Below are 18,959 nucleotides of genomic sequence, written 5' to 3'. Positions count from 1 at the left end.
AGGCCTCAAAATGCCCCTAATAGTGCTTGATTTCCAAAAAATTTCATGGGGCGGCTTACACCGCCCCCCCAGACCCCCAGCTGAAGAGGCTCGCTTCGCTCGCCTCCCCCTTAACAAATTTCTGGATTCACCCCTGTGGCCCCCCCCTTTCCACAGACCTATAGACGCCACTGGAAGAATTGTTGTAACTGTGGTGATGATAGAATAGTTGTACGTGTAGCTGTGGTGATATTAAATAGAACAGTCGTAGTTGTGGTGATGCTAGAAAAAATATTTGTGGTTGTGGTGATGTTAGATTGAATAGTTGTAGCTGTGGTGATGCTAGAAAGAATAGCTGTAGTTGAGGTAGTGACAGATAAAATAGTTGTAGCTATGGTGATGGAACATAGAATAGTTGAACTGTGGTGGTGGTGGTAAATTGATCTGCTAATGGATGTGGTGATGGTGACTGAGAAAATAGTACTACTCCAGTAGTACAGTACTTGTAGTGTTGGTGGAAGGTGAAGTAGTACAGTGTTAGTTGTGGTGATGATAGTGAGAAGGAACAGCTGCAGTTGTGGTGATGGTGATAGAGACAAAGGTAACTACAGTGATGAGTGGTAGATTCAACGAGGATAGATATGGCAGATCTGGCGATTTGATTACCACGCAACGTAGCAAAAGGTTTCCAGGACTGCAATAAAATAATAATAATTATATAACTCTCTTCCCCAGGCCGGCAGACTGCGCTGATTACCTGATGCCAGGATATACCTGGAGTGGAGTATACGTGATATATCCATTCACGTGAGTACCCACACTATCAGACACTTTCTCATGTTTAAAATACTAAGTTTTCCAAAGTATGAGCAAGCTTGTAATTTATGACGGTCATGTATAGAACTTCTGTAAGTATTACCTGTATTCAGGCTTCATTTTACATTATACAGCATAGCGGAAGGTGGTGGCGACTTTCATTCACTCACTTGATGTACTGTTGCCTACTTCTTCCTTAACCTTTATCATTTTCTTCTGTCCCTGCCGTCCTCTCTTCCTATTTCTCCCGTCTTTCCTGTCACTTCTTATTACTCTTCTTTTCATTTCAGGTGGCTTTACATTGAGTGACAAGCCTAATAGTTTCCTTTAAGCTAGGAAACCATTTACAACGCTTGGTGGTAACTATATAGCCAACCTATATTTCCTCCCTACGTGTCAACAATTGGGTTGGTGTCCCTCACCCTAAAAATAACTCAGTCAAATGGCCACCTCTTACGGGATTATGGCGTTTGCCCATAAATGGATAGATGGACAACAGTATCATAACGACTGAATGCGGGAAAGTGTGAGCAAGACTCAAATTTTAGTTGGTCATACGTATACTGAACACTTATAAAAGATGTGATCAACCTGCAGTTCATATCAGTGTGTAGAAAGAATGTAGTAAAAAGGTTAGATATACCCGTATTCTATCATTATTACATGCTTAATAAATTATCGTAAAAAATTCAGGACCTACTCACACATTCCGACTCCCATTTGTCATAACACGGCCCTTAAATTTTAGTTTGGAGACTTTTTGATATCCTCTCGTGCTTCACTTTAGCATCCACTTCTCACAGCGTCCATTACAGCGAACACTACAGTACTCATGGGATAAGGCTTTGGCAAACTTCATATCTAATTTGTCTTTAATTATTGATTGGGACAAATGAAACCTTGTCGTTTGTGTTGCATTAAGAGCTCAGTTTCTTTGTCTTCCAAATCTTCACAGGATTCTATATGACGATTCCGTTATCTTCAACAGCAAACACCTCAACCCTTCATCATCTCTCAGTATCATTGGTGTTCATTTTTTTTTTTTTCCGTGATGTATCTCTGATTAACCTTACTACTGCTCTTGCAAAATCAGTTTCACAGAGGTTGTGTGTGCTGAATCGAGCCCATGTTGACTTAAATCAAATCGAGACAGTTTAATAACTCTAAGACCCTGGGAAATTTCCCACCGGTTAATTAAGATATAAAATAGAACTAATAACTTTAAAGAAACATATCCACGTATGAAATGGGTTTTTAATGAAAAAATGAAAGCAAACAGAACAATAAGCCAAACTGCGGCGAACAAGTGCTCATATGAAAGGGCTTAATATAATTTAAAAAGTGTTTAAAAAGGCGTTACTAATTCCCGTAACCAGATGCTTGTGCGAAAAGGACTAAGGTACTCCAAATAAACGTCAAAAGAAAGAGGTAATGAAAAATCTGGTCGACAGGTGCACGTGCAACAAGGGGGTGTGGGTGTGGTGCGACATGGAGACTGACGGAGGTGGCTGGACAGTCTTCCTCAAGCGCCAGAACGCCACTTATCAACTCGACTTCAACCGCACCTGGGCTGAGTACAAGGATGGCTTCGGCGACCGCTACAGTGAATACTAAATAGGTAAGATTCTTCGGCATCAATCAGCAGCTAGGTGTTACCTGGGAGAAGAAACATCACTCGTGCTCAGATCCATCTCCGTTCCTTACTTCATAGTCTGCGTGTACGAGTATAAACTCTTAACAGTCATAATAAACATTCTCTATAAAATTGATAAAATAAGACTCTAAGTTCCTCATGAAATGCCAGGAAAAAAAGTGGCGGCAAAAATTCTACCCACTGAACCAATACTTCAGATTCTTTTATTCTCATCCCAGATTACGAGAACTGGCAATAGAGTTTCCATTCTGAGTATATTTTAATTGTTTGATCTCCATTTTAGGTAACAAAACCTGTAGAATAATTATCTTGCCCACTTCCTATATATATATATATATATATATATATATATATATATTTTACGTCTGAGGCCGCGTCCACACGTGTGCTCAAACATGTGTTAGCAACACGGCTGGCAACATGTTCGGGAACGTGCTTGCAGCAGTATTTGGACAGCTGTATGCAAACATGTTTCAGTGCAGCTTCGACCACCGGCAGCAGAGGCAATGGGTTATGTGTGTCCATACGAGGCAGCCGAGACTTCATCATGATGTTGCCAACATGATCTGAACGCCGCTGTTCCCTACATGTTTGCTGCTTGTTTGTGACTGTGTTGCATAAATGTTGCCAGCGCTTGTTCGAGCATACGTGTGGACGCGGCCTCTTGTAACGAAAACTTAGCAATACACTGACTATCCAAGCTACACTCGATGTTTCTAGTCCATGTCTCATGTAAGACGAAATTCGGAATGCCCTGTCCACGACCTACACTAGCTTCATTTGTATATTCTTCCAATTCTCAGGTAACGAGAACTTGCACGCGATGACCCACAGTTGCTCGTACACCCTCCGTCTGGACGTAGAGATGGCTACTGGCGGCCTCAACTATGCCACCTACGAGACGATCAGGGTAGCGGACGAAGATGATAGGTCAGTTCGCCCTCTAAATAAATTAGTAGGTTAATTATCGCTGCAGAAGTTAACATACTAAATTTTTATCTATCTACCTATCTATCTGTCTCTTTATATATATATATATATATATATATATATATATATATATATATATATATATATATATATGGAAAGTGTTAAGAATATATGGAATAGATGGGAAGTTGTTGAATGCTGTGAAGAGTATGTACGATGGTGCGAAGGCTGCAGTGCGTGTAGATGGTGAACTAAGTGAATTTTTCTCTTTGAAAGTTGAGTTGAAACAGGGATGTGTCATGTCTCCATGGTTGTTCAATCTGTACATGGATGGGGTAATAAAAGAGGTACAAGGTAGGGTAGTGAATGTTGGAGTGGCCCTGGTGAGAGAGGATAGTGTTTGGAAACTCTCTGTTTTGTTGTTTGTAGATGATACTGTGTTGTTGAGTGAAGACGAAGAGGAGCTGCAAGGCTTGGTGGATGAGTTTGAGAGAGTGTGTAAGAAACGGAATCTAAAGGTGAATATAGGGAAGAGTAAAGTGATGGTCTTTGAGAGGGGTGAAGTCAGTGAATGTACAGTGAGGTTGGATGGTGAGGAATTGGAAAATGTGAGTACGTTTAAGTACTTGGGTAGTGTGATGAGTAAGGATGGAGGTTTGGAGGGTGAAGTGCTTGAAAGGGTACAGCAGGGAAGAAAGGTTGCCGGTTCTTTGAAAGCAGTGATAAGAAACAGGGAAGTGAGCATGGAAGTGAAAAAGTTACTACATGACAGTATTCTGATACCAACTCTAACGTATGGAAGTGAAGCTTGGACGTTGTTGGAAGGACACAAGTCAAGAGTGAGAGCAGTGGAAATGAGTTATTTAAGAGGAGCTTGTGGAGTCACATGGAGAGACAGGCTGACGAATGAGGATATAAAGGAGAGTTGTGGTGTGGATGTGGATGTGATAGGGAGCGTTATGAGGAACACACTGAGATGGTTTGGCCATGTGGAGAGAATGGAGGGTGAAAGACTGACGAAGAGAGTGTATGTGAGTGAGGTGGCGGGGGGACGAGGGAGGGGGAGGCCGAGGATGATATGGAGGGATGGGGTGGAGAGGTATATGAGAGAGGGGGATGTTAGTTGGGAGCAGGGCAGTGAAATATATATATATATATATATATATATATATATATATATATATATATATATATATACTGTGAGTTTTCGTACACTGAAGAACGGGGTTTAGCGCCCCGCCAGGGTAATAAACTTTGGGAGCGTTCTTCTGGCCACGTACTGCGTTGTCGGACACAAGGGGTGCTGTGGTTGAACCAGTGTCGCATACTATAAAGTATGTTTGCACCCCTTCGGATTGCGCGAGCCGATTACACTTGGTTCACGGACTACACACACATCAAAAGCCACTCTAACACTACAGTTACACTTACAAGCACTTCTCACCCTACATACAATCTCTACCAGACAGCGTAAGCCACTTGGTAGAGATACATAGGCTGTATCGCCCCCACTTTGGTAGGGATAGGCCGTTCCTGCAGTGGACACAGAAACGGCTGATGAGATGAGATGATATATATATATATACAATATATGTGTGTGTGTGTGTGTGTGTGTGTGTGTGTGTGTGTGTGTGTGTGCAGACAAGCATATCAAGAAGGAGAATAATCAGTCACATCAAAACTTACATTAGAAGAAGATTAAGGAAAAGAAGAATAAGAATGACAAACAGGCAAATACATCGATACATATAGAGAGAGAAATAGACAGAGAAGCTGATAACGAGATTTAGACAAAAAGCCTGACAGACAGATAAAGAAACAGATAAACCCAGACAGACACACAGATATTAAGTGTAAACAGTAACGGATCAAGAAAAAAAATATGAGAGACTGACAGACAAAACAATTACATAAGAGTACAGGCAGATAATCAGATATAAGCTTAGTAGCAGACGGTGAAGGCTAGTCAGTTTGTTTTTTCCTCTGCCTGCCGATGTAACTAATGACCCGTCTAACTATTTATTGCCTGATGCCACCTCCTGTGAGAGGAGAGCCTCAACAGTTGGACCACTAGGCATTTCTGTCCCTGCTCAGTAACGACCTCTCTCGACTTCCTAAGACACATCACCCTTCCTTATGTAATCTTCCAGTGAATCTGCTGTCCTCCCACCTCTCTCTCTCTCTCTCTCTCTCTCTCTTACACACACACACACACACACACACACACACACACACACACACACACACATTATTTATCTAATTACTCGTACTCACCCATCTATCTATATATATGTTACTGTCTAGGTACCAATCTGTCTATTCATCTTACTTTTGTTTGACGTCTCATCGTAGTAAGAGATGGCCTCGATGAAAGAACCTCCAGAAGCATTTCCACTGCTGCTTTGTCACGACCCTCCCTTCCTCCCCTCCAACCTTCCCACAACACACCATCCTCTCTCATTATACCATTTCACTTATGAAGGGTTCCTCTCCAGTGAATGAAATAGTCAGCAGTTACCGAAAACATATTAACACGCTCGGCCATCCAAGCGAAACAACCAAAAATAAAAGATCATGAGTTCATAGTACCGTAGTCCAGAAGTCCTCACTGACTGACCAGTACAAACAGAGACGTACTTATGTGTCACCACTTCTACTCCTGAATAACTCGCCTACAATGAGACAGGATTCACGTGCTTCTCTGCCCATAGTTGGTTCTCTCTATGAAATGATGAGTGAAGGATGAATGTTTGGGACATGTTTTAACCTCTGCAGTTCGATGGCGTATTTTGTATTTGGGTATTTTTATCTTGATGCTATGTAATTTAGCTACGAATGAACTTTTCAAACAGGAGAGGTTAGACACAGCTATTCATTTATCCCTCCACCACAAGAGATCATAAAACCTGACTTGAATTGTCTGGGGTAACAACAATAATCAGTAAAGCACATCAACGCACTGAAGCGGCTGAGACAGGCTCGATATGTTGCCTTGCCCGTAGACGATTCTCTTTTTGATATGATGCGTCTAGGAAGACAGTGAAGGATGTACCTCAAGCGGGAAGTAGAATAACTGCAGTGTAATAGTAAGGGAACTTTTGTACCTGATCTTACTTCACCACACCGTAGGTTCAAAATGGACCCGTCAGGTAGCTCCATGGCACCTCCAGCGCCACCCACTGCTTCAAGTACATGGATGATCGTTACTTCACCATGATTGACCGGGACCACGATTCATACTCAGGTGAGGCGCGTAAGAAGTGGGGGGTATTTGTTGCAAACTGTGAGGGAGACCATATTCGCCCATACGGTCATAAGGTGTAGTTCCACAGTGGTTAAGAACTGGTCCCCTGGTGCTATAACATTTATTACTTAGTGTTACTTGAAGAAGAATATTTTGAAGTATGGAATTTTTTGTTCCTATATTCACTTGAAAAAAGAGATCAATGTACTGAAAGGGTGAATAGAGAATCTTTGTCTATACTGATCATGTAAATGTGAGGCCAAGCTGAGCAGGGCACTAAGATGAACTAATAATACACCTAGTTGTACTGAAAGAATTAATTTTGCACCAACGTCTTGAATAAGCAGGCAACTCTGCGCTCAAGGAGACTAATACAAATAATGACTATAGGCTATAGTAAACATTGATGTGTTGAAAGAGTTAATTTTATTCCACGGTCTTTCCTACACAGGCAACTGTGCAGCCAAACAAAGGGGCGGCTGGTGGTACTACAACTGCCAATACTTCAACCCCACCAATGCTGGCTTCGATCAGACCCTGGACGTGACCTGCTTCAGCAACAAGATGAAGGTGACCTCTCTCCAGCTCAAGATCAGGCCTAAGATATGCGACGCCTCCATCAAGGAATACGGCTGCGACTGCCACCGACCACACTAACACCTTCACCCCCATGGCGTCATCTGTTTAATAATTTTTCTATCTCCAGACAACTGTGTTCAGCCAAAGCAAGATCTCTTGTACTGAAGGGGTTAATGAAAGATTCATCTAACCCCTGCACGTATAAGGCCTCTCAAAAGCTGAAAAAAATATCGTCTGGATAACAGAGACGTCATCACAGTGAGAAGGAAAAGATTAAGATGAGTGCATGGAGGCTGAAATAGAGAAGAAGGCAACAAAAACGTGGAAGATATTTTTCAAAATGATGTTCATAGAAGACTGTTGACTCTGATTGTGTAGAGTTTGGTATCTGTTGTCTAATCTGAAATATATATAAGTAAGTTCTGTCCTCTCTGAAACTAGACTTTCTTCTCTACTGCAAACCTTGCCATGAGCAAACTAGAATAAAAATATCTATATATATATTTTATCCACTCTGGTTTTGTTGTGTTTCACCTCTGTTGAATAAAATTACAGGGAGTTAATCTGAAAAAAAAAAAAAGTAACATTCATCCCTCCTTGAATATGCCTTGCTAGATAAAATTACTAGAAGTTAACGAGAAAAATATTATTTTTTTCCTTGAATTCATAGATTTTTTTTTCCATTGATGAATAAAGTAACTCTGAGTTAAACTAAACGTAATCTTGGGGCAACAATGCCAAAGAAATGCCTGGCATATCCTTAATCTGACCTTAGTAAAGTAATCCTTCCTGGCTAAACAGAAGAACTATTTTCTCTTGGTGCTGCATAACAGCCTAAATGGTACGTTATAACTGATCTTACCCTGTACCGAAATCTCGTTTGAAGATGAGCAGGAAACTTGTCTTATTGCGGTGGTTATTATAGCATCTGGTGGTTCTGCACATGTCTTCTGGAAAATCTGCAACCAGGGTTTTTTTTGGCACGTTTTCTGCTATGTATATTAAAGGACCAAACCACAAACTTGTGAAGGGTGTCTCGGTGTACCAGACCCAGGTACTACACATACGCATGTTCTCACAGCTTCTACAATGTCCTATCTTTAGTCACCAACTTTATTATATATTTTTTAGTTCGTCTTAAACTTTCAATGATTATCTTGTTTCCTCAACAGTGTAACTTGGACATTGAATATTGTTGTTTATGCTATTATTTCAATGTAACCTGAATGAGCTTTATATACGTTTTCATTGCAAATCACATGTTTTACTTAACTATGACCTCTTAATTGCTTTAGGAAACTAGAGGTGTTAAAAGAAACAGGATGACAAAATAAGCAACAAATTACATGAAGCAGCTACAGACAAAATTAAGCCAACGTTGCTTCTGTTAAGGTAAGCATCTCACCGACTGAGTTCAATCGGCTGATTTTCAGTTGGTTTAACTTAAAAAATTATTTATTATCACTTTGTGGCAGACATAGTATTAGGAACAAGTACAGACGTAACATAGTGATATGGCAGCACAGGACACTTAAATGTGGCTTTGCTATAACCTTCGGAAGGCACCACATAGCTTTCGAAAATCCTTATCGAGTTACTGACAGACAGGCTGCATCAAGAGAGATTCCCATATTTAAGAAACAGTTATTTAGAGAGATGTAGGTTCCCTATATTCTAAGTCAAATCAAACCTGTATGGCCAACGAGAAACAATACTTACTGTGCCCAAGGTTTTTCATTATTCTCAGAATTTGGAATCAATACCAAAGTAAACATCGGAATCAAGTGTCTTAAGGTCTTCCATTTCTGATGATTCCAAGTAATTAACATTTTTTTTTCTTTTCACTAAACTCTCGTAGAAGACACCAACCAGTTTCAACTTAAAGGAAAAAAGTTGGCGGATATACAACGAGGAGACTAAGGAAATGAGATAGAAAGTAGATATTCCTTGCGGCTCAGGTGATCAATAAGCTAAACCAAAGTAATGGGTCTAAGGAAAGGTGGTATTCACGTCCATTGCATAGCAGTATGAGTCAGCGCCATCTCATATCATCTCTTTTATTTATTATTTTAAGACTAGTCATTTAAGATAATATTCAGTTATTTTAAGAGGCTTCCCATAACTTGTTTATTTTAAGATTAAGTAAAGGTTGCCACCTCAAAAAAAAAGGCTATTAACATTATTATTATTCTATCTATCTATTGCCAGACGCCTCAATCCCGTTTGGGGTGGCCACAAACAAATCGCCTCCAAGTCGCCCTGTCCCCCGCCATTTCACTGCCTTGCTCCCAACTCACACCCCCCTCTCTCATATACCTCTCCACCCCATCCCTCCATCTCATCCTCGGCCTCCCCCTCCCTCTTCCCCCCTCCACCTCGCTCACATACACTCTCTTCGCCAGTCTTTCACCCTCCATCCTCTCCACATGGCCAAACCACCTCAGTGTGTTCCTCATAACGCTCCCTATCACATCCACATCAACACCACAACGTTCCTTTATATCCTCATTCGTCACCCTATCTCTCCATGTGACTCCACAGGCTCCTCTTAAATAACTCATTTCCACTGCTCTCACTCTTGACTTGTGTCCTTCCAACAACGTCCAAGCTTCACTTCCGTACGTTAGAGTTGGTATCACAATACTGTCATGTAGTAACTTTTTCACTTCCATGCTCACTTCCCTGTTTCTTATCACTGCTTTCAAAGAACCAGCAACCTTTCTTCCCTGCTGTACCCTTTCAAGCACTTCACCCTCCAAACCTCCATCCTTACTCATCACACTACCGTACTCACATTTTCCAATTCCTCACCATCCAACCTCGCTGAACATTCACTGACTTCACCTCTCTCAAAGACCATCACTTTACTCTTCCCTACATTCACCTTCAGATTCCGTTTCTTACACACTCTCCCAAACTCATCCACCAAGCCTTGCAGCTCCCCTTCGTCTTCACTCAACAACACAGTATCATCTGCAAACAACAGTACAGGGAGTTTCCAAACACTATCCTCTCTCACCAGGGCCACTCCAACATCCACTGCCCTACCTTGTGTCTCTTTTATTACCCCATCCATGTACAGATTGAACAACCATGGAGACATGACACATCCCTGTTTCAACCCAACACTCAAAGAGAAAAATTCACTTAGTTCACCATCCACACGCACTGCAGCCTTCGCACCATCGTACATACTCTTCACAGCATTCAACAACTTCCCATCTACTCCATATATTCTTAACACTTTCCACAATCCTTGTCTATCCACCCTGTCATATGCTTTCTTCAAATCCATGAAAGCCGCATACAACTTCTTTCCCTTCTCTAGAAACTTTTCCACTAAAGATCTAAGAATGAATATCTGATCTACACAACCTCTTCCCTTCCTAAAGCCTCCCTGTTCTTCTCCAACTAATTTCTCTGTTCTTTCTCTAACTCTGTCAATAAGTATCCTACCATACACTTTTCCTATTATACTAAGAAGACAAATGCCCCTATGATTACCACACACTTCTTTTTCCCCTTTTCCTTTGTCTATCTATCTATCTATTGCCAGACGCCTCAATCCCGTTTGTACAAGGGAATAATTATACCTGACTTCCAATCCTCCGGGACTCTACCTTCCTCCCAGGCTAATCTGCACATCTTCCACATCCATTCTACTACTATCTCTCCCCCATGCTTCAGCATTTCACCACACACTCCATCAATTCCTGGGGCTTTCCCAGATTTAACTTTCTTCATTGCTTCCACAACTTCTATCCTACTGATTTATTCCTGTCTTCTCACCTCCCTCCTTCTCCCAGCCATTCCCCAGCCACTTATTATTATTATTATTATTATTATTATTATTATTATTATTATTACTGTTACTGTTGTTGCTGTTGTTATAAACATCATCATCATTATTGTCATTATTATTTTTGTTATTATTTCTCTTTTTCTTCTTCTTCTTCTTATTATTATTAAAACTTTGGTAGGTGGGGGAGCTCACCATCCATTCACTCGATGTAATGCTGCTCTCGCCCTTTCCTCTCCCTCCTTCTTTCCTTCCATTCTCTTCTGTCTTTCATTCCTTCATTCTTTCCTTGTCCTTCTGCATACGGATGACTTTACACTCCCTCTTCTGTCTTTCCTTCATTCTTTCCTTGTCCTTCTGCATACGGATGACTTTACACTCCCTCTTCTGTCTTTCCTTCATTCTTTCCACTTCCTTCAGCCTGTGGGTGACTCTACACTGAGTGACAAGCACAATGGTTTCATGTGCACCAGGAAACCATTTACTACGCTGGGTGGTAACCACATAACCAACTTTTGGCGCCTGGTGGTTTAGTGGGTAATTATTGCGCTCCAATCGGATTGAGCCGGTGAAGGTTTATATCCAAGGGATGGTTGGGGTTGATTGCTCATGTAATGCCACTCAGGGATGATTGAAGCTGGTCACTCTCATCTTAAATGTAGGGACCAACTGCCTAGCCCCGGGCTCCTACTCTCCTCATGGGGCAATGTAGGATTGGATGATGATGATGATGGATCATTATTATTATAATTATTATTTTTATTATTATTATTAATCGTTGTTGTTGTTCTTATAATCATAATCACCATCATCGTTATTATTGTTATTATTTTTATTATCATCATCAGACTACTTTATGAGGTGAAACGAGCTGTGGAACAAAAGAAGAAGGCATAAGGTGAATGGTTGGTGAGTAGAGGTAGGGGAGAAGATGAGAGAGAGAAGAGAGAGGTATATGTGAGCAGGAGAAGGGAGGTTAAGAGACTGGTGAAGGAGAGTAAGAAGAAAGTGGATGAAGAGTTTGGGAGGAATCTGAGTGTGAAATGGAGGGAGAGTAAGAAATTGTTTTGGAAGGAGGTAAAGAAAGTAAGGCAGTGTGAAAGGGGAAATAATAGGGGAGTGAAAGATAGGAATAATAGATTGTTGGTGGAGAAGAGAGAGAAATTGAGGAGATGGAAGGAGCACTTTGAGGATTTGTTGAATGTAGAGAGTGAGAGCAGTGTGAATATAAGTGGTTGGGGAATGGCTGGGAGAAGAAGAGATGAGAGGAGGGTGGAAGAGATCAGTAGGGCGGAAGTAGTGGAAGCGATGAAGAAGATTAAGCTGGGAAAGGCCCCAGGAATTGATGGAGTGTGTGATGAAATGCTGAGGTATGGGGGTGAGATTGTTGTGGAGTGGATATGGAAGTTGTGTAGATTGGCTTGGGAAGAGGGAAGGGTTCCAGAGGACTAGAAATCAGGTATAATTGTTCCTCTGTACAAAGGAAACGGGGAGAGAGAAGTATGTGGTAACCATAGGGGTATTTGCCTTCTTAGTGTGACTGGTAAAATATATGGTAGAATACTCATTGATAGGGTTAGGCATATGACAGAGGAGCTAGTTGGAGAAGAACAAGGGGGATTTAGGACGGGAAAAGGGTGTGTAGATCAGATATTTGTTCTAAGATGTTTAGTGGAGAAGTATCTAGAAAGGGAAGGAAAGTGTATGCAGCCTTCATGGACTTGGAGAAAGCTTATGACAGAATAGATAGGCAAGGTATGTGGAAGGTATTAAGAATATATGGAGTGGAGGGGAAATTGTTGAGTGCTGTGAAGAGTATGTACGAGGGAGCTAGGGCTACGGTGCGAGTAGATGGTGAGCTGAGTGAGTTCTTTGATCTCATTGTGGGACTGAAACAGGGGTGTGTGATGTCTCCATGGCTGTTTAATATATATATGGATGGGGTTGTAAAGGAGGTGCAAGGTAGGGCAGTGGATGTGGGGCTGGCCCTAATGAATGAGGGTGAGATTTGGAAGCTTCCGGTGTTGCTGTTTGCTGATGATACAGTATTGTTGAGTGAAGATGAATGGGAGTTGCAAGGTTTGGTGAATGAATTTGGGACAGTGTGTAGGAGGAGGAAGCTGAAAGTTAATGTAAACAAAAGTAAAGTTATGGTGTTTGAGAGGAATGAAGTCACAGAGTGTGCAGTGAGGTTGGATGGTGAGGATATGGAGAATGTGAGTGCATTCAAGTACTTGGGTAGTGTGATGAGTAAGGATGGAACTTTGGGGGATGAAGTACGTGAAAGGGTACAGCAGGGAAGGAAGGTTGTTGGTACGCTGAAAGCAGTGATGAGAAATAGGGAGGTGAGTATGGAAGTTAAGAAGTCACTGCATGATGGCATTGTGATCCCTACCCTGACGTATGGAAGCGAGGCGTGGACCTTGCAAGAGGGGAACAAGTCAAGATTGAGAGCAGTGGAAATGAGTTACTTGAGAGAAGCATGTGGAGTGACGTGGAGGGACAGGTTGACGAATGAAGAAGTGAAGGAACGTTGTGGGGTAGATGTGGATGTGGTTGAGAAGATTAGGAGAAATACACTGAGGTGGTTTGGACATGTGGAGAGAATGGAGAATGAAAGACTGACTAAGAGGGTGTATGTAGGTGACGTGGAGGGAGGGAGAGGGAGGGGTAGACCGAGGATGAGGTGGAGGGATGGAGTTGAGAGGTATATGAGGGGGGGGGGTGAGTTAGGGGGAGGGTAGTCAAATGGTGGGTGACAGAGTGACTTGGAGGCGTTTTGTCTGCGGCCACCCTTTGCGGGATTAGGGCGTCGGGCTATAGATAGATAGATAGATCATTATTATTATTATTATTATTATTATTTCAAGTAAGATGGAGGAATAGAAGACTGGAAAGACAAGAGGAAGGAGTAGTGGCAAGGAGAGTGGAAAGGTTAGAAGAGGATGAGAAAAAGGCAGAGTATAAGAGAGAAGTGGAGGAACGATTGGGCAAATATGAAGTGGAGCAGATGGGAGACGTGGAAGGTGTGTGTAGGATATTTACAGAATAAATATGTGCAGCATATGATGTGGTGTGTGGAAGGAAGAGAAGACGGAGGGGGGTGCAAGGAACAGCGTGGTGGACTGAAGAGGTGAAACAGGCTGTGGCACAAAAGAAGAAAGCATACAATGAATGGATGAGAAATAGGGGCGTGGAAGAAGTTGAGAGGCGGAAGAAAGAGTTATATGTAGAAAGAAAGAGAGAGGTGAAAAGATTAGTACGAGAAAGTAAGAAGAGAGTGGATGAGGAATTTGAAAGGAATTTGAGTGTAAAGTGGAGGGACTGTAAGAAAATGTTCTGGAAAGAGGTGAAAAGAGTAAGACAGGGTGGAAGTGAAGTTAGCAGGGGAGTGAAAGATAAAAATGGTAGATTACTAGTGGAGGAGGGAGAAAAATTGAGCAGATGGAGAGAACACTTTAAGGAATTGTTGAACGTAGAGGATGGAAGTAATGCGAATATAAGTGGCTGGGGAATGGCTGGGAGTAGGAGGGAAGTGAGAAGACAGGAAGAAATCAGTAGGATAGAAGTTGTGGAAGCAATGAAGAAAGTTAAATCGGCGAAAGCCCCAGGAATTGATGGAGTGTGTGGTGAAATGCTAAAGCATGGGGGAGAGATAGTAGTAGAATGGATGTGGAAGACGTGCAGATTGGCCTGGGAGGAAGGTAGAGTCCCGGAGGATGGAAGTCAGGTATAATTATTCCCTTGTACAAAGGAAAAGGGGAAAAAGAAGTGTGTGGTAATCATAGGGGCATCTGTCTTCTTAGTATAATAGGAAAAGTGTATGGTAGGATACTTATTGACAGAGTTAGAGAAAGAACAGAGAAATTAGTTGGAGAAGAACAGGGAGGCTTTAGGAAGGGAAGAGGTTGTGTAGATCAGATATTCATTCTTAGATCTTTAGTGGAAAAGTTTCTAGAGAAGGGAAAGAAGTTGTATGCGGCTTTCATGGATTTGGAGAAAGCATATGACAGGGTGGATAGACAAGGATGGTGGAAAGTGTTAAGAATATATGGAGTAGGTGGGAAGTTGTTGAATGCTGTGAAGAGTATGTACGATGGTGCGAAGGCTGCAGTGCGTGTGGATGGTGAACTATGTGAATTTTTCTCTTTGAAAGTTGGGTTGAAACAGGGATGTGTCATGTCTCCATGGTTGTTCAATCTGTACATGGATGGGGTAATAAAAGAGGTACAAGGTAGGGTAATGGATGTTGGAGTGGCCATGGTGAGAGAGGATAGTGTTTGGAAACTCCCTGTACTGTTGTTTGCAGATGATACTGTGTTGTTGAGTGAAGACGAAAGGGAGCTGCAAGGCTTGGTGGATGAGTTTGAGAGAGTGTGTAAGAAACGGAATCTAAAGGTGAATGTAGGGAAGAGTAAAGTGATGGTCTTTGAGAGAGGTGAAGTCAGTGAATGTACAGCGAGGTCGGATGGTGAGGAATTGGAAAATGTGTGTACGTTTAAGTACTTGGGTAGTGTGATGAGTAAGGATGGAGGTTTGGAGGGTGAAGTGCTTGAAAGGGTACAGCAGGGAAGAAAGGTTGCCGGTTCTTTGAAAGCAGTGATAAGAAACAGGGAAGTGAGCATGGAAGTGAAAAAGTTACTACATGACAGTATTCTGATACCAACTCTAACGTATGGAAGTGAAGCTTGGACGTTGTTGGAAGGACACAAGTCAAGAGTGAGAGCAGTGGAAATGAGTTATTTAAGAGGAGCCTGTGGAGTCACATGGAGAGACAGGCTGACGAATGAGAATATAAAGGAGCGTTGTGGTGTTGATGTGGATGTGATAGGAAGCGCTATGAGGAACACACTGAGGTGGTTTGGCCATGTGGAGAGGATGGAGAGTGAAAGACTGACGAAGAGAGTGTATGTGAATGAGGTGGAGGGGGGAAGAGGGAGGGGGAGGCCGAGGATGAGATGGAGGGATGGGGTGGAGAGGTATATGAGAGAGGGGGGTGTGAGTTGGGAGCAGGGCAGTGAAATGGCGGGGGACAGTGCGACTTGCAGGCGATTTGTTTGTGGCCACCCGAAACGGGATTGCGTCTGGTAATAGATAGATAGATAGATAGATTATTATTATTATCATTACACACGTCAAACAAAAAACAACCCCCTTCCTATTGAGAGTGCGGGTGTAATTAAGGGTGTTTTATAAATCACCGTTAAAGGGGATGGCTTACACCTTCTTCACATGGTTATGTTGACGCAGACGTAATTTGTCGTGTCTGTAAAGGACTGAAAACGGAGATGTGAAAGAGCTCCTAATGAAGCCCACACCCTTACCAACACCTTTCACTCGTGTGGATGTAGAGCTGACATAAACAAACTAAATATCACACACACACACACACACACACACACACACACACACACACACACACACACAACCTTCAGTGGCCTTTACAGTTCTTTCATACGCCACATTCTTGGGGTATATAAGATCCTCCTTCGTCCCCACTGCAACAGAAATAGTTCACTTGATTCACACAGTTTCTACAGGTATCTTTTCCCCTTGTCAGAGGTAAAGTATTTTTGCACCTCTATGTACATGAATTACAGCTTCAGCGTTTTCTAAGTACTTGTTGTCTGATTTTTGTGAAGTAATCTTGTAATAATATGCACACTTCTCCACCAAAGCGAGGGAGCAACCAACAGCGCCCTTGTGTGGCAGAGGGAGTGTGCGTCGTCATGAGGCTGGTGTTGGTATTGCTGATGGCGATGGTGACAGTAGAGGCGGCGAGAAGCGGCCTCAACCCGAGGACAAAGGTATGTCTCAATTTTTTTTTTTTTAACACTTTCTCTTGCTGCTTCTAGACGATTTTACGTGAAAATCTTATTCCAATACCTCAGGTAAGATTCCAGCTTAGAAGAAACTTTCACTTGGAATGGTGAAATACAACTTTCACTGGCACCTTAACTACGCGCGATCCAATTTTTACATATTAAAATAGTCTGTTAGTGGCATAAATATAATGCACGGTTATTTACATATAGCGTTCCTCTTCCACTCCGCCAGGCGATTTCTCTTGTGTTACTTGGGCGGCTCACTCTTCGTTACCTGTGCCTATCTTGCATCGTTTCCGACTCTCACTGCCACACCTATGCCCCCATCAGCAGACTAGGCCATCCTTGCAACATATACTGTAAAACAAACCGAGCATCTGGTAAAGAGGCATTTCCGGGCTACCCTGTATAACAAGAGAGAGCAATCATAGGGTGCAACACTCACTCCCTGTATATATGGCCTTGCCCTGTGAGTTACACCTTTGACCGACTGTTCTCAAAATCGAATCACTCCATCGCCGACTAATCTTCATCCCATCCACCAAGTTTGTTTTAAGTTGGATCAAAACTCCGAGTTATATGGTTAATACACAGACGGATAGGCAATCACACACACACACACACACACACACACACACACACACACACACACACACACACACACACACACACACACCTGACAGGTAATAACACACCCAGGTGCTATCGCGCGCGGTTGCAAAATTATGTTATCGGATGAAAGGGATTAAAGTTTGCCGACGAAAATACCACACGTCCTTTTTAGTTGTGGCAGATATTACTGCTGGAAAGATACAATGTCACGCTTTTCCCTATTTCCTCTCATTATGCTTCGTAATTAGTGCCACTGTCAATATCACATCACCCAATCACGGCTCACCATTCATATTTGGGGCACGGCTCATTTTTGTGAAGTCTGGATAAATGGACTGTAGTTGATATTATTACTGCAGGAATTATATTGGTACGGTTCTCTGATAGTTTATTTCGCTGCAGAGGGCGGCCCGTAAATAGCTCTCCACTGGAAATTCAACTGGTGGTACCTTATGTCTTTGCGGGGACGGCTGAGTATGCTGGTGAGGGCGGGATCGTGGCAGTGGGAGTAGAAAATAATTATGTCGATGATGGAGGATAGACACTTATAAACGTTGACTGAGCCGTTCCCGCAACACAGGAGAAATTCTCAGGCAGTGTGAGTATGTTATACATGACCAACCCTACAGGTCTAGCCTTTGGTGTTTTTAAGTCGTGTATCACCCAGTCACGATCCACAGTATCTTTGTTGTGTGGATGACTCCGTAATTTCAGGTTATTTTAAATGCGCCCAAGTGATGCTGCTGTGGGAAAGATAAGTCTACGATTCTTTCTTATTTCATTATATCTAGCTTCAGTGTCACAGTCAACCTCACATCACTCACACACGGTTCGGCATTCAGGTCAGAGGCGTGGTTTCTGTCTTATCAAATCGGTACTAACTGACTTTTTAAAAATCTTTGTACCTCGGCCTCTGTCGCTAAAGGAACACCCCGGGGAAGCAAAGGGGGTCGAGGTTATAAAGGAGGTCAAGGCTGAGAATGAAGTCACGGTCGAGAGAAAGAGAGACGATCTCAGCATCCGATATACTGTACGTGAGTTAACTATGAATTTTGATGTTACCTTCATTCACAGACTGATTCACAGGGGCGAAGGGATGGCTTGGATACCTCTTTATAACAATGCCATATTTTTCCAAGGTGCCAGAAGTGGTACGGTAGAAGTTCTCTTTATGTTATACAGACACATATTTTTAAATTCTTCTTTCTATGTATTCGCCTTATTGATCAAGTAATATATTTTATAGATATGAAATATTTTCTGCACAAGATTGTTGTTTCGTAAATAAAAAGAAAAACATCGTACCCCTGCTTCGTTTAAATGCTGGAACCTCCCTTGTGGTTAGCTTACCTTATCAAATCCTTATTTATTTTGTTCATATACATACCTATGGGCTGTCATAATGAATATAAGTTCTGTTAAATGGCATGTTCTAGGAAAAATTCATAGCTTTTTGTACTTAGCCTTAACATATTTATTAATTAATTTGCCTAAATTAAGAACCGCACTGAAATAATCCAA

The 18,959-nt window shown here is 42.1% G+C and overlaps 1 pseudogene; it reads left to right on the top strand.

Moving 5' to 3' along the window:
• The first annotated feature begins 697 nt into the window (after window positions 1–697).
• Window positions 698–7,280, top strand: LOC145405996 (ficolin-1-like; annotated as a pseudogene).
• Window positions 7,281–18,959: the final 11,679 nt, after the last annotated feature.

The sequence above is a fragment of the Coenobita brevimanus genome, chromosome 8 (genome assembly GCF_032717465.1).
Source record: "Coenobita brevimanus isolate Jiangsu-jjx chromosome 8, ASM3271746v2, whole genome shotgun sequence".
NCBI classification, from domain to species: domain Eukaryota; kingdom Metazoa; phylum Arthropoda; class Malacostraca; order Decapoda; family Coenobitidae; genus Coenobita; species Coenobita brevimanus.
The sequence above is the reverse complement of the archived record's forward strand: the minus strand, read 5'-3'. Positions and strand labels throughout refer to the sequence as shown.